The following is a 22,430-nucleotide window of genomic DNA, read 5'->3' as shown; positions in this document are numbered from 1 at the left end:
AATATATGTATATGTATGGATGTGTACTTGTGTGTGTGAGCATGGATGTGTACTTGTGTGTGTCAGCATGCACGTGTATGCGTGTGAGCATGCATGCGTAATTGTGGGGTAAAATGGACTGTGTGTTAGTGAGTATGAGTAAGTGTGTGTAATTTGTGTGTGTTTACATGTTAGAAGGGGGTAAGGGGCAAAGAAGGCACAGGCTAGTTGTGTGGGGGCAATGATGGCACAGACCAGCTGTTAAAGTTGGGGGACCCGGGGCAATCTTTCACACCAGAGCCCCATGGTTTCTAGTTACGCCCTTGTATATTACTTGCTTGTGTGCTTCAGATCATTGTCCTGTGCTTGAACTTTAGGTCACCAATGGATGGCCAGACATTTTCCTTCAGGATTTTCTGGTAGAAAGCAAAATTCATGGCTCCATCAATTTGCCGGTTGGTAAAATGTTCTTATTGTGGAATGCTTTGTAAACTTTACGTCACATGTAACAGGACTCATGTCTTCCAGAAACTTCCACTTTTGGCTCATCGGTCCTCAGCATATTATCCCACATGTCTTATCCCACATCAAGATGTTTTTTGGCAAAGAGGAACTTTATTCTTTTTTTGGTGGTTTTCACCTTGAAAATCTCCCATTAAATTTGGTAATTGGTTGATTTAGCAATTAATGTTTCACATAAGGCCAGGTAGGGTGGGATAGCTTTTTTACTTCTGAACGTGAAATCATTCTTTAAAAGCTGCATTTTATGTTTACTTGGGTTATCTTTGTCTAATATTAAAATTAGTTTGATTATCTGAAACATTTAAGTGTGACAAATATACAAAAAATACAGCAAAAGAAGACAAATGATTGTTCACAGCTATGTATCATTTTGGTTTATATATAGGAACATGTTATTTATAATGTGGACAGATAGATGGATACATGTACCAATATACTTTATATAAGATAACTAATAAATGTCATGCAGTGAATTAAACCAACATATACTTCAGGGTTGTTTAGAGGGTATGGTTAAGGGCGCTGAAGCCAGAGTCTAAGAGAGAAGGGTCCAAATCTTAGAGATCAGGACTACAGGAAAATACATCTGTAGGATGGTTTACAATAAGGATATGGAGGGCAGGTCCTAGACCAAATGGCACCCCAGGCAAAGATACCTTTTGACACCCCTTTTTTTCGATAGCATTACATTTTACATGTTTTTTTAGCACTTCTCTGTTTATATTTTTTTATTATTTTAGAATACATTTGATCTGGTGCCTTAAAAGACACATAGAATGGCTTGTGTTCCTCCTGCCTTGGACTACAGTTCTCATCACTGCTTTTTCTTTAATTAAACTAAGGGGGAATAAAAAGGGCACCATAAGCATATCATTCAATATCTTAACTCTCACAAAAATGAATAATACATGGGAGTTGTGACATAAAATTATAAAATACTTTGCCAAATAATGCAACATAACACTGAACAAAGAAGAAGGTAGTATAATTGGGAAATAATCATGAATTTTCAAACAGGCACTGGGAATTAATTTTTAATGTCTATTTTAACTAGAATTTAGTGCAAAGACTGGAACAGAAATACATCTTGCCTTAGTAATACTGTCATGGCACATTTGTGTGCACATAGCCAGATATGTAATTCATCATACTTGTGAACAGTTATACTCGCTACAGAATATTTGAAGTATGGTTTGGAAAATATGATTTAGCATTTTGGAGTTTTTTTAAGGCTCATAATATAATTTGACATCAACATACCAAGACATGGTTGTCTTCTCTACCTCTGACTGGAGTTGATGAATAAAGTAAGAATTTGTTCCTGCGGGAGTTACCAATGAACCCGCACTATTACGCACCTTCCATTGTAACTTCCGATAGGAATACAGACACATGCAAAACTAACCGGCCAGTTCCAGTTGATTTTTTGGAAAAAAACATGTGTATTGTGACTTAACATCATGGCATATTATGCAAACCTCATGCATGTGGCTCAGATACCGTGGAAACACAATATTTTCCATGGGGGTAGAATGTGCCACTTTATGCCATGCTTTGCATATGGATGAAAGTTTTTGACCACATTCACCACTAACACAGTGAGGCACCTAGAAATGGTTCAGGTTAGTTGAACTGACAAGTTCAGACGCCAATGAAATCAAGAACTGAATTTGGTTTGCTAGTTGAATCGTGAATTCCAAATGTATTTTTACCATGGAATATAGTGATTAGAGGAATGTCACTAGTAGAAGAGTTGAACTGGGGCTCACATGAGGTACTTACAAAACTGACTGAAAGGGCCCATTTAAGTAGCAGCGGGGGGGAGGTACAGATGTAAAGTGGATTATTCACTAAATAAGATTTAGTCAATGAGTTTAACATTTCATCCACTGATTTTGCAGGACGAGATCAGCTTTCTTTCATGAGAAGCTCATTAACATTGGCCTTTCACAATGCACCGCAAAGCAGGGCATGACTGGCAATGGTGAGGCGGCCCTGGCACTTTAAGGCTAGCATCAACCTGATAATCTAAGTACCGTCTTCTTGACCAGAGGCCCACTGGGCATTTGCTTAGTATGCCAGATGACCAGTCCTGGCCTGTAATGAAGACTGTGAGTTGGTTACTGATCAAAGGGTGCAGGCATTATTTCAGTCCCACATACCATGTACCATGAGATACATACCACTTGTCTGCAATACATGCACTACATCATAGATCGAATGTGCATCAGGTTTAGGAGTGCATTCTACATATAATTCAGATTAAAAAGGACGGGTCCACTATTAACAAATATATATAGTTATACTAAAAAAGTAGGGGTTGAGGTCAGTTACATTACAAAGGGCCTACTACCCTCCAGTCTAGATAATATTTTCAGATTTAGTACATAATCACCCTTCAAATCACTGCTTAGTAGATAAATCCAATTTATCTGACCTATTTTGGAGTGTTTCTGTGGGAATTTGTTTCCCATTCATCCAGTAGAGCATTCGTGAGGTCAGGCACTTATACTGTACAAGAAGGTCCGGCTCACAATCGTTGGGGTAGAGGTCAGGGCTCTGTGCAGGGCAGACAAGTTCTTCCACACCAAACTCATCCAACCATGTCTTTATGGACCTTACTTTGTGCACTGGGGCACAGTCATGCTGAAACAGGAAAGGATCTTCCCCGAAATGGTGCCACAAAAATGGAAGCATACAATTGTCTAAAATGTATTTGTATGCTGTAGCATTAACTTTATCCTTTACTATAACTAAGGTGCCCAAACCATGAAAGGCCATTATCTCTCCCCCATGCAACTTTACAGTTGGCACTATGCATTCCAGTAGGTAATGTTCTCCTGGCATCCGCCAAACCCAGATTCGTCCATCAGACTTTCAAGCGGGAAGCGGGATTTATCACTTCAGAGAACACGTTTCCACTCAGTCCAGTGGCAGTATGCTTTACACCACTCCAGACGATGCTTGGCATAGCTCGTAGTGATTTTTGGCTTGTGTGCAGCTGCTCGGCCATGAAAACCCATTTCATGAAGCGTTTGAGACACAGTGCTTGGGATGCTACAGGGGACAAGCAACTTTAACTCGCTGCATGCTTCAGCACTTGGCAGCCCTACTCTGAGTGTGAATGGTCTACAGCTTTGTGACTGAGCTGCTGTTACTCTTAGACGCTATTTAGACGCTTCAAATTCACAATAAAAGCACTAAATACATTTTTAAAAAAGCAGTTAAGCCTGGTCAGATCTAGCAGAGCAGTAATTTCGGGAACTGACTTGTGGCGAAGGTGGCATCTTATGACAGTGCCATATTTAAAGTTGCTGAGCTCTTCCGTACGGCTCATTCTACTGTCAAAGTTTGTCTATGGAGATGGCTGCCTATGTGTTCTATATTATACTCCTGCTGTGGCATTTGTGGTTGTGGCTGAAACACCTAAATTCAATAATTAGGAGGGGTGTCCACATACTTTTGGTCATATAGTTTATGTAAATGTTTTTAGCTGAGGGACGGGGGGGGGGTAGATGAAGGATAAGGAAACTCGTGATACATTGTGTCTGTTGCTTGAGACCATCTCAGATTCTCCTGTCAGTGTTTAGCTTTTAGACGGCAGATTTAATGCTAGACGTCGCTGCGGTTAATAATTATGAATTTGACAAGTTCATGTGTTTGCTGTTAATTATTATAATTAGCTTTCGCTTCGCACAGACGCATCCGTTTAACAACAATATTAGCAGCAGGAGGAGACCCTGTGACGGATTCTGGTGGATAAGAGAGCGATGGGGCCTCTTAGATCATCTGTACTGAATTAACCCCTTTCATTCATGTTATACTTAACTCTGCCTTCTTTTGATGCTTTTTTGACATTGCAGCTTTCTAGATTTTATCACAATGGCGTAATTGAGCTGTATATTTTGTTTTTTTAAATGCACACTATTATACTGTATATCATTTTTTTTAATTTGTCTCAAAGTATGTATTTTTGTGTTATTTTGTGTTTTCCATAATATTTTATCTGCATTTAATTGTATTTTCATATCACTCAACATGCTATTGTTTCCCCTGTATGTTAGTATTTATTTATTTTCCTGACTGTTTTCCATTAATTTCTGCTTTTTGCACTTCACAATATTAAGAGGACTTCATCTCCTATTTTTGCATAAATGTAGAACATAGAAAGCGATCTCTACATTGTGGTAGCACAGTTGCAATGTCCAGATCCTAGACTACTAGGATACTATGTATATTTATCACGATCTCTTGAATATGTTGTCAATCTTGTAGTCCTAAAACTATCTATTACATCTCTTTCCTCTCTACTCCAGCCTTTTTGAATATCTTGAATATAACCGGCTGGCTAACTTTCTTCTTTCCATCTCTTCACTTGACCATCTTTGATCTAGATCCTGCTCTTGATGCTCTATTTATACTGGTCTTACTACAGCTGCCTACAATTTACTTGCTGCTAAATCCAAAGGCCACTGCTTTTTACCAATGTTGCTAGAATTTGCTGCTGTTTTTGACACTGTAGTCCATCCTCTCCTTCTTCACACATATAATAATATTGGCCTCTCCTTATTCTGACTTCTAACCACACCTTTAGTGTCGCATTTTATAGAAACTCATCCTCCCCACTTCCCTACTCAGTTGGTGTACCCTAAGACACAGTTCAAGGACTGAGTCTCTTCCTTCTTTAGACTGCCTCCATTGGATAACTAACTTTGTCCTTTGGTTTACAGTAAGCTAATGACACTCAGGTCTATCTTTCCTCCCAATATCTCTCTTCTTCTCAATCTGATATTATCGCTAATTGTCTTGTCTATCTTTCTAATTGAATGTTTACATGATTCTGAAAACTCATTCTCTCTAAAACCAAACTTCTTATCTTTTCTCCCTACAAAGAAACATGCTAAAGAGCATAAAGGTTTGGAAATGCTTACACAAGCTTGGTAAAGAAGTGACCTATACTACAATAATTTTTAGGCTTATAACAATAGTCCATTTAACCTGAGAACCGATATCCCTCACATACCAATGAGATTTAATTGACGACATGACGTGACAATAATACAATGGAGAAGAATATTGTAATTAATGCTACCTCCCCGAAAAAAGCTCCTACATTAGATCCTCCATGTACACCACAGTAAATGAAATGAATAAAATGTACTATGTGACTACAAACCCATCCAATGGCATACCATGCAATGTATCCCTATATATATTTCCAAACCCAGCTTCTCCATATTGACCTCCAACCTATAATTACTGTAGAGTGTTGTAATCTATCCTAGCCACTCGAAAAGTCAGCCTCCAATGTATTTGTTTGTGAACTAAAGGTTTTCTGATGTCACAGAATATTCCATTATTTCATGTATTGTTCTGCATCCTATAATTTAGCTTTGTCAGCTACCCTCTCCACTCACCAAAGTTTACTTAACTGTCTAAGCATCGAGGGGTATTACAACAATTGTTAATTCGTTGCACAACTCCTTATTCGGAAACTCTAAGGCGTTTCATTTAGTGAAGGGTAATCATAGAATATTGATAGCATTTGTTGCCATATGATACCATTTTAGAGATATGTATAATGAACATAATAAGTCCATTTAGTAATTCTGATTAAATGTGCTGAGAGAAACATTAAGTGCACTCTCGAGTTTGTTAAGCAAATACACCTTAGCAGCTCTATCATTTTATTCTTTCCCCTGAAGGTTTAATCATATAAAAAATATGTTTTTATTACAATTTCAATGGCAACACGATATCAGTGCCTGCTTTTGTGTCCCATGACAATTAAGTGCTTGTTTAAGAAAGGGAAGGTTTTTGGCATTCAGCAGTACTCATAATTATGTTTCCAACGCTATATTTGTTAATTAAGTGTTAAATTCAGCAAAGAATGAGGAGCCGCATCTTTAATGAAGGCATATGTATAAGAATATAAATCGTGTAACTTTCATACCTGGACATGGAACTAATATGGCTAATAATGCAAAGGTTTTACTTCTGATATATTATACCCCTTAAAGGCAACAAAATGACAGTGATACTTCACTGAACTCATATGGTCTTGCTCAAGACTTTAAATGTAAAGGTGCAGCTACTCGCATGCTCTTACAAACAACTCGTATTTTAGTGAAGTTTTTTCAAGCACTAGTATGCAAACTCGGTCCAGTCTACACACTAATCTCTCAAATTCTTACTGAACAGATCCCGGTATCTATGTTCTATATATGTTATAGAAATATTTATTGTCTCATGTGTTCCCAAAATAAGATTTCCTAGCAAGCACCTCATCTGCATTTACTAGTTAACTAATGACTTGTATACCATAACTGAAAAAATAAAAGCCATTGTATGTATATAAAAATGGACGGTATGTTTTTGAGAAAATTGAGAACATTTTAAAAATAAATGTTTTTTAAAAGTAGAGCAATTTTGTGACTAATGATTCATGCAAACTTGCCATAGATGACAAAGTAGCTTATTGCTTGATGACGTCATTGTTCTTTTTACATTTGTAGCTATCATACTATTCTTTCTTCTGTTGTTATTTTAGGGATAATGCATGCAAGTTATATTGGAGTGGATGTAATTTGTTTTAATTGCTGATTTTATTGCATTGAATGACGTGAAAGCAATGATAATGATGTGAGAAAACTAAACAGAGAAACTTCAGAATCTAACAAAGAAATGGAAGGAAATCGATGACCAGTTAAAGCCACAGAGAGCAATTAAAGGTCCCCTTCTTCTGTAGCTACTGCTGATGGTTTTAAGCGCAGGTAAAATGTACCGAGTTCCAATTCCAAAGCATGGTTTAACTAAAGGGACTCATTTATCATCATAAAATGTGAACTCCAAGTTTGAGAAATATATTTGGTGGCATTGCGGGCACAGAAGGATGAGAAGAATGGAATGCTGGGGATGATAATAGAGTTGTACATGAAAATTGTACATGAAAAACCTATATTTTATCAGGTTCATGTATATGTAACCTTATTGGTCTAAATATAGGTTGCAGGATCAGAAAATGTATGTGTGGCTATTGGCAATCAGAACTTTAGTAAATGTATACTTCTTTACTTCAAAATATATACACATTTAAAGCGCTGGACTACATTCAGGCCATACAATGCAGAAAGGTGCAGTATGCATTTTATAAGGTCCTGTATAATTCTCATCCAAAAATAGACAAATATATACTTAGAAAATAATATACACCAGCAGTAGCCAGCACCTTAATACCTTAATCCTTTACACTCATATGCATGCATACCACACATGCACCCACATTATACAAAATTGATATTAAAAAAAAAAAAATATATATATATATATATATATTTTCAACAGACTTTGGTAATGTGCTTTCATGTGATAGATGAGAAGGTTGGCAATTTGCCCATGTAACAAACATGATAGGGAACATGACTACAGAATAACTTTATCCAGAATAGGCTGATGCAGCTCAAAAATCTGTTTCTGTATATTACACATACATATAAATGAGCGTATAAAAAGGTAGCATTTCCAAATGGTTGAGTAGGATAAGGAAGGCACAAGTTGCACAAGGATGGGAGCAATTTAGAGATAACGTTAGGGAGATCTTCCTGGAAAAAAAGTTCCTGGACAAAAGCCTGAACTGAGCAGTAAATAAAATCAACCTGGAATAAACTGAAGGGATATCTGTTTTAATCTGGCAATACAATCTCTGTACCTAGACATCTTAATGTTTTTATTTATTCAGGCAGTTGTTATCTTATATTTACCCATTTTGCATTATCATGATTTTTGACCGCTAAAAGAAATAACACCTCATGTTCTCTTCCAGTTGGAGGACAGTTTTACATTGTTATTATGTTATAATTAAAATCTACCAGCTGTATATTACTGTATACTTTGCTTGGAAATGTAGCTGCAGTGACCTCACCCCAAGTGGACTCATCAAAAGAGGACAGGTAAGACTTAAATTGGATTTAAACTGGAGAGAAACTGCAATAACTACAACATCATCTCCCCTTGCAGTCATCAGGTAACCCTCCTAATATTCTGTCCTACTCACAGGGGTGTACCAGGGCTGGGCGAGAAAAGAGTTTCCTCATACAGTGTGAAACCTCCTCAGTGGACCCCCCCTGCCTCCTTTAGGTACACTACTGCTTACTCACTCTAATCCTCACCATGACCCCTTACATGTTTTTACTCTTCTTTTCTTCTCCCCTACTCCTCAAATTAATTTTGTCTCCATTTCCTCTTAACAACCCTTCCATAGTCCAAATCTCTCCTTCCCTTTTGCCATCACCCCACCTCAACTCATATGCCCTTCTCTCATTCCTCTACCACTAAGTGAAAATCCTCAAAAATTACAATAGCATTTTTTGTTGGACTGTGTCCTACTTTTTCTATGCTCAGGGGATATTGAAGCTAATCTTGGCCCACCATTCCAACTGCCACCGGTCGGCACCTTCCATACAAACAAAGGTTTGAATCCTTCCAATATCAAATCAGTCCCCTGTAACCCCAGCACCACAATCTGGTTTCCATCAACAGCATTCCATTGATACTGCACTCACTAAAATTACTAAAAATCTCTTTGCCGATAAAACAAAAGGTCACCTCTAACTGCTTAAACTTATGGACCTCTCTACAGCATTTGACACAGTCGACTACCTCTGCCTTTTGCAAACAATTCTTGCTCATGGCATCCATGACATAGCTCTTGGTTGGATCAAATCATACCTCTTTGACTATGCCTTTAGTGTCTCGTTTGCTGGAACTTGTTCCCCTACATCTGTCTGTATTTCTTCCTTGGGACAACTAGTATCTTCCATTGACTTCCAATACCACCTATACCCAGATAACACCCTAATCTACATTTTCTCTCCAGACCTTCCACTTTCTGGAAAAGCTTCATGGATGGCATCCAATTACCTGAAGCTCAACATCTCCCAGACTGAGCTTATGGTTATTCCGCCATACACTCTCTCCTCAATTCCTGTCATATCTCTTATGGTTAAAAACTCCACTATTCAACCAACAGACCACGTTTCCTGCCCTGGTGTCACACTTGACTCTACTCACTCCTTCTTCCCTCACATCCAGTCAATCTTGCTGCCTTCACCTGAAGAACATCTCCTCCATTTCTCACATAAGAAACAACAAAAATAGTAATCCACTATCTTGTGATATCCCGTCTGCAATATTGCAAATCCCTACTGACTGGTCTCCCCTTTCCTGGCTTTCTCCAATCCATCCTATACACTGCGGCTAGACTAATCCATTGCCTCCCCATACTCTCCAGAATCAAATTCAAACTTTTGACCCTGACCTACAGAGCCCTTAAGAACCTATATCTCTACCTGTCCAAATACACCCTCTGCGTTCTTCACATGTCTTCTCGCTCCAGTATTCAGGACTTCACATGTACCCCTTCTCTAGAATTCCCTACCCCATTCAGTCAGACTTTCTTCCTTATACACAAATTTCTAAACCTCTCCTGTATATTTTTATATAAAAATATTTTAAATATAAAAACCCACCTTTTTCAAGAAGCGTTCAACCTTTCTTCCTATCACTCAGCCAGCATCCTAACAAGGCCATCTAAATGATCAACAACTTTTACAGATCACCCTTGATTGATTCAATCAGCTCATAAGGAATTCAACCAGTCCTCTCTAATTCTTTCACTTTCACCTCAACCACCGACTAGATTGTAAACTCACAAGAGCTTTTGTACCTGTATTAATAAATTATTATTAAGTTATTTAGTTTATTGCATATGCTTAGTTATGTTAATTTAACATTAAATGAGGCTTAGATGAGGAATATAACTCCCTTAAAATCAGGGGAGAGCTGGCACTTCTGGCCCTAGGGGCAGGCAAAGCCAATTGGCCCCATTGGTCCCTTGCCCCCGCATAACTAACATATCCACAGTCACACATATTTATACACACTTTCACACTAACACTAAATTAAACTTAATGCTAACACACATACGCATTGACGCTAATCCACACTTATACACTCCTGCTAACATATACATTTATACACACACTCCTTCTAACACACACTTACACATATACACTCACTGTCACATATATACTCACTCCCTCCCTCATCCCATCACTCTGTTTCTCTCTTACGTGTTCTGAGCCTTTTTGTTAAAAGCTACTTGCACAGTGTGTGAGGAAGGGCGCTTTCACCACAGGGTCACCTAACATCGTGTTACCTGACCCCATTGTGTTCCTGCCTCTGTGATTGAAATTGACCACTGTGATTTAAACAATATATTTCTACTGTTTTCAGACTGTTTATTTTTTCAGTTTACATTTCTCTTTTTCCAGAAATATGACATAAATATGAAAAAGAATTACACACACGATTCATTGACATATATAGATGTAAAAATAAAAGCACTTATAATAGACTTTCATGTTTATCTTTCCCTGCTAAACAAAATGATTGTAATAACTCTCTCTTCCCCTTTGAACATCTCTTGTGTCATTTACTATGGTTTACTTGTAAACTGATACATTTTAAACATATCCGTAAATGCTACATCCAATTAGGTTTTTATTTTGTTATATGCATCTTGTCATTCGTGTTTAATCAGATCTACGCGGTGACTGTGTGATCTGCTTTTCCTGGTCTCTGGTGTCTGTCTAGTCTATAATTGCTTAATTACCTCTTGATTGATGTCATGTGACACTGTTCCTATACCTTCCGAGCTAATGCTTGTTGATGGTGGTAGTGCTATTTGCATTGGTTAATGAATGCAACATCTGAAAAGTAGAACATAAAAATGTGAAAAATGAGTTACACACTGAAACTGCAAAGGCCAGAGCACTTTTCCTGCGGTGAAAGCATCATATTTCTGTAAAATCTTTATTTAACAGCCAGCCCATTCATAAGATCACTGCCATCATTCTCCCCATTCCATTTTTGTATTGTTCTTCTTGCAGCTATATCAGATTCCTGATGGCACTTCTCCCACACCTTTACTGTGCATCCATTAGTGGCTTGATACACCTTGCTGCATGCTACAAAAGTGTATAGTGTGTGGCCATGTGTACCCAGCATGCAGCCACAAGCACCTCACTTAGATGTATCGCCACTGGCCTTAAAGTGTCACGGCTGATGTCTGTCCCTGCATTACACATTAAAACTTAGATATCAAAGAAAATGTATCCTCCCAGAAGGCTTTTGGGTTTGCCCTTCAGAAATAGAGACGGAAGTTCCTGTTATAGAACGTACTGAGATGTAACCCTCTCGCTAAAGCCATGCATAGTTGCATATTATCTTCCAATCTGTTTTAAATTCCACTCTGTGGACTGTTCCTGCATCTTTCTAATTCTGTGGCGGTATATATGAAGAGCATTTCTACATTCTTACAAACATGTATAAACAAGGAATATTTGGTTCAAGTGTCTGTCCACCTTGTCATTGGAGATAATTTGTTGTAACCCTTTTATTAGCCTTTGTCTGAAGCCTTCTAGTGTTATATAGTATGTGATCTTCAATTCACAAATTACCATTCCTTTTTAAAGTATCAAATGTAATTTGCCCTTTAAATGCAAAATCTGCATTCCCACATACTATCTTCCGTGCACTTGCTTTCTCAATTGTGGATTTAAACTAAGATGACTCTTAGAGTTTATTAACTCATTGAATTGTATTATTAGGAATAGCCAAGTAATGTATTGTTTGACAAAAACTCATTAGAACCTACAAAATCATTACTTTCCTTTACCCATCACAAGAAAATACTGGTGCAGACAGGAAACCTGTAACCTTAGGGTTCTCCTAGTTGTCTCAGATCAATAGTCCAGCCATCAATTCTTTTAGAGGTATAGGCAGGCCAGACTGTCAATGTGGAAAACTGGGCAAAAGCTTGTAGTTGATGGTTCTACACATTTCCGTTTCCGTACGGCCACCAGCAGGACATATGAGGCTACACGCTGCTAGAGTGTAAGAACATGGTGTCCGGCTGATGGTGCCAGGGCTGCTTTTCTTCCCCAGTCCGCTTGTGGTTGCAAGGGTTTATTCAATCAGCTTTAAGTTGTAGGTGATAGTATACATTTCATCTCATGGTCTTTTATATGCATTATGAAGGGCTTTCCAGGCAAAGGAGCTAATTAAACTGTTAATAACCCTGAAGATGCAACCATGCATTATGTAGGGCAACCATGCCCATTCTTACAGGAAAAAATCCACTGATCTTTAAAAATGCATACTTGAGCTTGCTTTTTATAAATATCTCATCACTTTAATTGACTTGTGGCTCACTGTCCAGTTAGTAAACTCCACTGTGGGGCCCTCTGAAACACACACCAAATGAATACAATGGCCTTGTTTTACTCCTTAGAGTCTACAGTTTCACGAGGGATGTTTAGCATGGCCTTGGAAACACTGACTGAAGACTGGCTGGCTCGCCAATTTGTTCGATATTCTTTGTCTGTCAAACAGCAATCAAGACTGCAGCTTCTTAGTCTTCTTAAGCAGGTTTATTTGGCAACAAAGTAGTATACATACAGTACTGATTGATGAACAGATGATGGTCGTAGGTACTGTAGGCCCAGTATTCTTGGTGAGATGAAGAGAAAGGGACCTTTCAGTTAGGGTGTACGTTGTTACTATGTATGGGCAATATATGAATTTAAAGACTCCTATTGGAGCAGTCTTAGGATACACAGAAGACCCTCTAAGTTATGTCACATAATTGATAACATATGTTCCTAGCTCTCAAGTTGCATTCAGGCCTAAAGTGTGTACAACAGAATAAAAGGATAACAATGATTTCTTACATGGTTATATATATATATATATATATATATATATATATATATATATTGTGACAGAATACCCCTTCACTTTGGTACTCTGTCCGGGAATCTTTACTTACACACAGTCTTTAAGGCTGCAGAGACGGCTCAGACACGAGGAGGGTAAAATAAAAGGCTGGGCCTGTTTTTATTTTTCGTCACAGGCATAACAGAAAATAAATAAATCAAACAAAAAGCCTCGCTCTTGTGAGCACTAACTAATACAAGTTACTCCAACCTAACTGCAGTTGGACGGCTTATCCGTTCCAACAAAACAAAATAACACAATATATGCAATAATTGCAGCAGTCAGTGTTTTTGGCAGCTCTCTCTCTCAGGGAGCCAAATGATCTCTCCTTTGCCCTGAGACCAGGAGGCTACTTAACTGCCTCTCCCATTAATTAGTGGAACCAGGTGAGTACTAGGAGAGTATCCGATAATCTCCGGACTGGATTCCCACCTGCTGGTCTTCGGCTGCTCATAAACTGTGGAGTGGAGCACTGGCCCGCCCTACTCTCCAAATGCTCCACCCAGGGACCCAAAAAACACACAAATAACAACAGACGTTTAATAAGTCCAATATTAACAGTACATCTCCCTGGGGCTAGAAAACCTATTGTGGGTAACCACCCTGCAAAATATAAGGGGATATATACACTCCCTCCATTATCATCCCCTGCTTTCTGTCACAATATATATAAAACTATGATTTTGCAGGTGAATAAACCTATACTTACAGACTGATAGGAATACACAGTGATACATGCATTCTGATACCAGCACAAACACACACAGTTATGTTCCCATCCATATCCATGGTGCATGCGGCAGATTCTCTCTCGTGACTTCAAAAAACAGACAACTCATCTCTTAACATCTCATCAAAATCCCTCTGTGGAAATGTGTTTGATGAAATATTGATCCAGTATTTAAAATTCAGATGCTGTCTCCTGAGAAGGAACCGCCCTGTAATCTGCAGCATCCAATCCAACGTCCCATTATAGTCCTTCAGGGAACATCTGTCCTGGTCGCAGGAGGTTTAGGATTCACAGTGTAAACACAGGAGCAGTCTTTTGTCGTTCTACAGTCTGAAAGAAATAATCATTCCACACGGTTTTCAAAATATTTGGCTACGCATTTCTTAATCCACGTGCATGCAGATAATACAGATGATACGGGGAACATAGTTTAATGCAGTACACACAGGCTTGTATTTAACACTGACTGATTCTTCAATATTTTTTTATATTTTTTTTCTCTCTTGTAAAATGTGTTTTCATGTTGCATTTCATGCATTTCAGATAAATCAACTCTACGGACTAACAGAACTAAAAGAGAAAGTTACTATATCCAGTGCTGAAGATATAGCGATCTTTAACTTTATAAGCATTTTTTCTAAATTTTAAATCAAATGTTTACTTACCCGATACGTGCATGGCAGGCATTATGTGATTGCTGGTAAGTTTTAATATTCATTTAAAAGGAACTTTTCCACCTCTTTTATGTTGAATTTAACAATTTGTCATAGAATACCCAAAAATGGGTGGCTTTGTTGTTTTAATGTGATTACACTTTAAGAAGAAACTACATTACAGATCTGTACAGGTTCAGATGCCAAACACACTATAAATGTTTTGTGTAAGTGGAACAGCACCTTTAAGGTACTTGTCACATTTCAGTTTGTGCATAGTGATTGTATGTATAATGATATAACATGTGACGTACTCAAGCAATCATTTATTAGGACTGCATTTGCAAGTGGGCACTAAGTATTGTCACGTCTACCGTAAACCAGAGCACTCACTGCAGAGGTTCTTCTCCTGGAGGAATGTGCCTAGAAGCACCCCCAGGTATTCGATGATCCCAACAGTGAGAAGGCCCTGGAGAAGTTGATATAGTAAGGTAGATAGTCTCTGGGTATAGCTGAGGAGATCCACACGAAATAGGGATAAAGGAGATAATCTGTCAGGGCACAATTCGCTAAATGAGGAGTCACAAAAGTGCAGGGAATGGCAGAGGGCAAAATCAAACGCAGAGTCAGACGAGACAGGGGTCAAACACATGACGGGTGATTCATCAGACCAGGCCACTTTCTTACATTGCTCTGTAGTCCAGTTCTTATGCTCACGTGCCCATTGTAGGCGCTTTTGGTAGTGGACAGGGGTCAGCATGGGCACCCTGACTGGTCTGCTACGCAGCCCCACATGTGTTCTGACTTCTTTCTCTCAGGACCAGGATTAACTTTTTCAGCAATTTGAGCTATAGTAGCTCGTCAATTGGATTTGACCACACGGGCCAGCCTTCACCCCCCACGACTTTTCCTTTCTTGGACCACTTTTGATAGGTCCTGACCACTGGAGACCGGAAACACCCCACAAGAGCATTTTCGGAGATCCTTTGACCCAGTCGTCTAGCCATCACAATTTGGCCCTTGTCAAAGTCGCTCAGATCCTTACACTTGCCCTTTTTTCCTGCTTCTAACACATCAACTTTGAGGACAACATTTTCACTTGCTACCTAATATATCCCACCCACTGACAGATGCCATGATAACAAGATTATCAGTGTTATTTACTTTACCTGTCAGTGGTCATAATGTTATGGCTGATCACTGTTAGTGCTGCTGAGGATCGCAAAGGAAACATTAAATTCTTATGTGGGAATTTATTTTCCTTGTGGTCCTGCAGTAGCACTATTTTGTTCCCTCCCCATAAAATTTATTTTTTTGGCATACATTTTGGCTTTTTTTTTTTTACAAAGAGGAGGCAGCTCGGAGCTGGTGTTGATTCCCTGCCCTACCTCGAGGACATTCCACGCCCTAAAACCATTTCGGAGACACAGGAGAAAGGCGCACATGGAACATTACAGGACCTGTTCATGGACCTCATTGAATAGAGCCATCACCCGCCTGAAGTCTGGCATATCAGGCCAGAGGTTACTGTATTAGACTCCTAGAACTGGTATCATGTCAAATGTAATAACCTCCCTAGCAATATAAAGTAAAAAAAAATCTGTCTTCCCACCCATCTGTCTTCCTGTTTGTCCATTTATCCATCCAGCATCAGATGTATTTGTGTCTTTAATTGATCTACTTCTCTCTCTGATGCATCTCTCTAAACAGTACAGTGTTCCCAGTATGACAGATAGTAGAATGCGTAGTGCAGGGATGCTTCTTTTTTCCCTTTCAGACTATTTGCTTTCATTCCACCATTAGCCATATGCTTCTCCTCGTGGTGACAGAAGGAAGGGGAATGTCTTTATCATTATCATTTGGAGGAAGAGAGAGGACATTTTGGGTAATTAAAAAGCATGTTATTCTTTGCTGAAATAAGCTAGAGAACGAAAGTGTGAATTCTTCAGGGATTGCTGTTTTCCTTGGTAATCACATGTGTACAAATCAAAATGGCAATGCAGAAAATAAGTATGTCTGTGTGATGAACAGACGTTCAGGAAAAGCAAAGAGGGGATTAGCTCTGGAGGAAGAACTTTTAAAACATAAAAGAAGGACAGATCTAAAGGCTTTCTAAGGCAATGTGACCTCCCCCGGGTTAGCCCCCCCATATTAAATTTTTTTACAAAAGATCATGGCATTTGTTAGATCATTGTTAGATCAGGTTTGATCAACTGTTTTTTTCGTTAGATCTACTCTAAAATAGGCAATATTAACAATCTTTTTCAGGGGGGGCTAACCCGTAGCCAGCCCCCCCTCAACAAAAATTTCAACAAAATGTTACTGATTATGATAGCTCTACGTTAGATCAGGTTTGATCAGACAAAATTTTTGTTAGATCTAGTCTAATTACTGAGATATTGCATATTTAATGAGGGGGGGCTGGCCCCCCCTCAACTGAAATTTGGATTTTTTTTAATGGATCTTGGTAGATATTCGTTAGATCAGGTTAGATCAACTGTTTTTTTCGTTAGATCTACCACGCAGGAGGCGGTATTCACAATCCTATTTTGTGTGCGGGGGATGGGTACACATACGGTCTGGCCCCCCCTCAACTGAAATTTGGATTTTTTTTAATGGATCTTGGTAGATATTCGTTAGATCAGGTTAGATCAACAGTTTTTTTCGTTAGATCTATCACACAGGAGGCGATATTCACAATCCTATTTTGTGTGCGGGGGATGGGTATACATAGGGGCTGGCCCCCCCTCAACTGAAATTTGGATTTTTTTTAATGGATCTTGGTAGATATTCGTTAGATCAGGTTAGATCAACAGTTTTTTTCGTTAGATCTACCACGCAGGAGGCGGTATTCACAATCCTATTTTGTGTGCGGGGGATGGGTACACATACGGTCTGGCCCCCCCTCAACTGAAATTTGGATTTTTTTTTATGGATCTTGGTAGATATTCGTTAGATCAGGTTAGATCAACAGTTTTTTCCGTTAGATCTATCACACAGGAGGCGATATTCACAATCCTATTTTGTGTGCGGGGGATGGGTATACATAGGGGCTTGCCCCCCCTCAACTGAAATTTGGATTTTTTTTAATGGATCTTGGTAGATATTCGTTAGATCAGGTTAGATCAACAGTTTTTTTCGTTAGATCTATCACACAGGAGGCGATATTCACAATCCTATTTTGTGTGCGGGGGATGGGTATACATAGGGGCTGGCCCCCCCTCAACTGAAATTTGGATTTTTTTTAATGGATCTTGGTAGATATTCGTTAGATCAGGTTAGATCAACAGTTTTTTTCGTTAGATCTACCACGCAGGAGGCGGTATTCACAATCCTATTTTGTGTGCGGGGGATGGGTACACATACGGTCTGGCCCCCCCTCAACTGAAATTTGGATTTTTTTTAATGGATCTTGGTAGATATTCGTTAGATCAGGTTAGATCAACAGTTTTTTTCGTTAGATCTATCACACAGGAGGCGATATTCACAATCCTATTTTGTGTGCGGGTAATGGGTATACATAGGGGCTGGCCCCCCCTCAACTGAAATTTGGATTTTTTTTAATGGATTTTGGTAGATATTCGTTAGATCCGGTTAGATCAACTGTTTTTTTCGTTAGATCTACCACGCAGGAGGCGGTATTCACAATCCTATTTTATGTGCGGGGGGATGGGTATACATACGGGCTGGCCCCCCCTCAACTGAAATTTGGAAAAACAATTATGGATTTTGGTAGATATTCGTTAGATCTGGTTAGATCAACAGTTTGTTTCGGTTGGAGGGACAACCCATATGTATTCCCATCCCCCCGCACACTATATAGGATTGTCAATACCCCCTCTTGTGTGATAGATCTAACAAAAAAAACAGTTGATCTAACCGGATCTAATGAATATCTACCAAAATACATGAAAAAAATTCCAAATTTCAGTTGAGGGGGGGCCAGACCGTATGTGTACCCATCCCCCGCACACAAAATAGGATTGTGAATACCGCCTCCTGCGTGGTAGATCTAACGAAAAAAACTGTTGATCTAACCTGATCTAACGAATATCTACCAAGATCCATTAAAAAAAATCCAAATTTCAGTTGAGGGGGGGCCAGCCCCTATGTATACCCATTACCCGCACACAAAATAGGATTGTGAATATCGCCTCCTGTGTGATAGATCTAACGAAAAAAACTGTTGATCTAACCTGATCTAACGAATATCTACCAAGATCCATTAAAAAAAATCCAAATTTCAGTTGAGGGGGGGCAAGCCCCTATGTATACCCATCCCCCGCACACAAAATAGGATTGTGAATATCGCCTCCTGTGTGATAGATCTAACGAAAAAAACAGTTGATCTAACCTGATCTAACGAATATCTACCAAGATCCATTAAAAAAAATCCAAATTTCAGTTGAGGGGGGGCCAGACCGTATGTGTACCCATCCCCCGCACACAAAATAAGATTGTGAATACCGCCTCCTGCGTGGTAGATCTAACGAAAAAAACTGTTGATCTAACCTGATCTAACGAATATCTACCAAGATCCATTAAAAAAAATCCAAATTTCAGTTGAGGGGGGGCCAGACCGTATGTGTACCCATCCCCCGCACACAAAATAGGATTGTGAATACCGCCTCCTGCGTGGTAGATCTAACGAAAAAAACAGTTGATCTAACCTGATCTAACGAATATCTACCAAGATCCATTAAAAAAAATCCAAATTTCAGTTGAGGGGGGGCCAGCCCCCCCTCATTAAATATGCAATATCTCAGTAATTAGACTAGATCTAACAAAAATTTTGTCTGATCAAACCTGATCTAACGTAGAGCTATCATAATCAGTAACATTTTGTTGAAATTTTTGTTGAGGGGGGGCTGGCTACGGGTTAGCCCCCCCTGAAAAAGATTGTTAATATTGCCTATTTTAGAGTAGATCTAACGAAAAAAACAGTTGATCAAACCTGATCTAACAATGATCTAACAAATGCCATGATCTTTTGTAAAAAAATTTAATATGGGGGGGCTAACCCGGGGGAGGTGGCAATGTGGAAGGGGCAGAGTACACATTGAAACACAACAAATTAAGAAGAAAGGAACACCTTAGACATGGGTTATATTCTCGTGCATCCCCATTACTACTGCAAACTGCATCAGACAAGTTTCAACAAACATCTGACTGTATGTGTTAGGCCAGACTGACTCTAATAATAATGACCAATAAGTACACAACCCAAAGCAAGTATTCAGTACATACCCAGCAAATGCCATTCAAAAACACTTATCTAAGGCATAAATATTGAGGATTGCGTCATATATTGCTGAGCCTGCCACCACGTCAAAGTACCCCAAGTTTGGTGAATCCTAATTATTCATGGCCATATCGCTTACCAATGAGGTGAATCAGTGGGACTGCCGTGCATTTCAACCCAAAACAATTTAAAGCCTTTTCTGGACACCATTAATGATGCATTTTTGTCTCAGGTGTTTTTTGAATTTTTGCTTTGTTCAAAGTGACTCTAAGACAGGTGGATATTATCTCCCTCAGTATGGCGCCCAATGCTCTGAAGCAGTATTTATCTCACTAGGTGTGATTCTTTAGAAAGTCCAGCACCTTTTGTTCTTAAAGGGACAGTTTAACCTCTCTGAAGCAGCCAATCAGTGGCAAAAAGTGCTCCCATTAAAATATATGGGAGTACTTGCGGTGCATGCGAATGGGTAATAGCTGGTGTGGAAAGGGACGATTGGATTCTTATAAAGCCCCCCATGAATTTGCAAAATGAATACCATGGCAATTTAAAGGGACCATACAGCTATCAAATGCTTTAAAATGCATTTGACTGCTGGAGTGACCTTTAATTTCCTTTTTACTCTACATCATACACCAGTAGTATAATTGTAGGAGTTGACTGAGTCCCAAGGGAATTTTTAGGAACTTCTACACCTCTATTTCTGATATCTACCCATGGAATCATGTGCCTTTGTCAAACATCTTATTTGCAGTGGACCACTAGTTATGTCAGTGGTGGAATCAGGTACACATCATATGTAGGTGCTGCCACTGACAAAACGGGAAAACAATGTATAGAGAAGAATATGCCACCAAAGAGATAAATCTTCTTCTAGCTCTGCCAGAAACAAAAGTCATTGAGAGCTCAAATATATTCTAATTTCATGATCATGCACTTGGTCCATTCTAAATGTGACAGCTTTCAAGAATGTGAACTAGGAAGTAAAGGTGGCTGTGGGTGTCCATGGAACTAACATAAAGGGACATCATAAAAAAAGAAAACAATCCTAAATTATACCTTTTACTTGTTATTGAAAGGCCCACTTGAAAGAAAGAAAACCAAGGTCGAGTCACCTAACACTGGAGACATAAAAGCAAATAAAAGGCTTGTGCTTCTACTACATTATGATAACAAATGTTTTGCTTTACTTATTGCACTTTTTGGCAGTAAAAGGCATATACTTTCTCTGTCTGTAGCTAATAGTATTGAATAATATGAAGGTTTTACTTCTAACCCCCTGCTCTGTATAAATATCTTCTGCTGAAATCTGAAAGTACTCATGCATCGAGGAATGAGAAGTTCATGCGGTGCAAATGGCACAGGAATAATTTGATGACATTGTCAGCTTTGGATAAAGGAAGTATATTAATGGACAGTAAAACTGTTAGGCCAGCTCTGAACTTTTAAGAAAATATGAGCGTCAGTACTAATAGTAAAATGGTTTTAGTACCGTCATTAAAGAGCTGGTAGTAGTTATATACTTCTCTAAAAGCATGTGTGTTATATTTTTTAGAAAAGACAATTAAGGAGTGCTTTAGAGCAAGGAGCTTTATATATGAACTCCAGGTATTTAACCACCAAGGTCTTATGGAAGTCTTACAGCTCTTGGTACAGAACGCTATGCCTTAGGCTAGGTTTCCACTTGTTTTTTTTTTTTTGCAAAAACGCCCACAATAACGCCAATTCAGCCACACGGCGTTTTATTCGTGAAAAAACGCTGCAGCCAGATGTTAGCTGTTCTTCAATAGGAAATCGCACAATGCCATATCCACTTGGCGTTTTTCTGTTTGGCGTTTTTTTCAGTCCTCTTTGGCGTTTTTCTGCTTTTTTGGGCTCTGTGGCAGTTTTTCAAAATCGCAGCATGTTGACACTCTGGCATTTTCTGCAAGGAAATCTTGGCGTTTTTCTCCAGTAGAAGTCTATGGGACTATGCAGAGGATGGACCCAGTATCTGTGTGTCCTACGAGAAATAGGCTAGAAACAAACAGTTTGGAACAAACATGCCATTACAAACATACCCAACTGGATCCTGTGTGCCAAAAGCAACAGCAAACAATTTGCACCATCATTTGGGGCCAATCTTCCTAGAGGAGCAGACATTTGGAATAAAGCATGCCTTACAAACCACAGAAAAGAGAGCCAAATGGTCCGCCGAGGGGTGTTTAAGTAGAACTCTACCAAGGAAATGACATCAGGAGGGGGCAGATACTTGCCATTTATCCTAATCCCTTTTAGCTGGGTGAAACTTCTAACTTGTAAAGGCTGGAAAAACTGCCTAAGGTCAAAAAAGCAATTTCCACAGAAAGGCTAAAACGCCAGAAAAAACGCCAAAACGCAGGAAAATGCAGTGGCAGTTTTCCTGGCGTTTTTCATCAAGAAAATAAAGCGGGAAAAAAAACAAGTGGAAACCTAGCCTTAAGGCCACAGA

The sequence above is a fragment of the Sceloporus occidentalis genome, unplaced genomic scaffold (genome assembly GCF_023333645.1).
Source record: "Sceloporus occidentalis isolate IW3139 unplaced genomic scaffold, rSceOcc1.0.p SCAF_35, whole genome shotgun sequence".
NCBI lineage: Eukaryota > Metazoa > Chordata > Lepidosauria > Squamata > Phrynosomatidae > Sceloporus > Sceloporus occidentalis.
Note: the sequence above shows the minus strand (reverse complement) of the source record.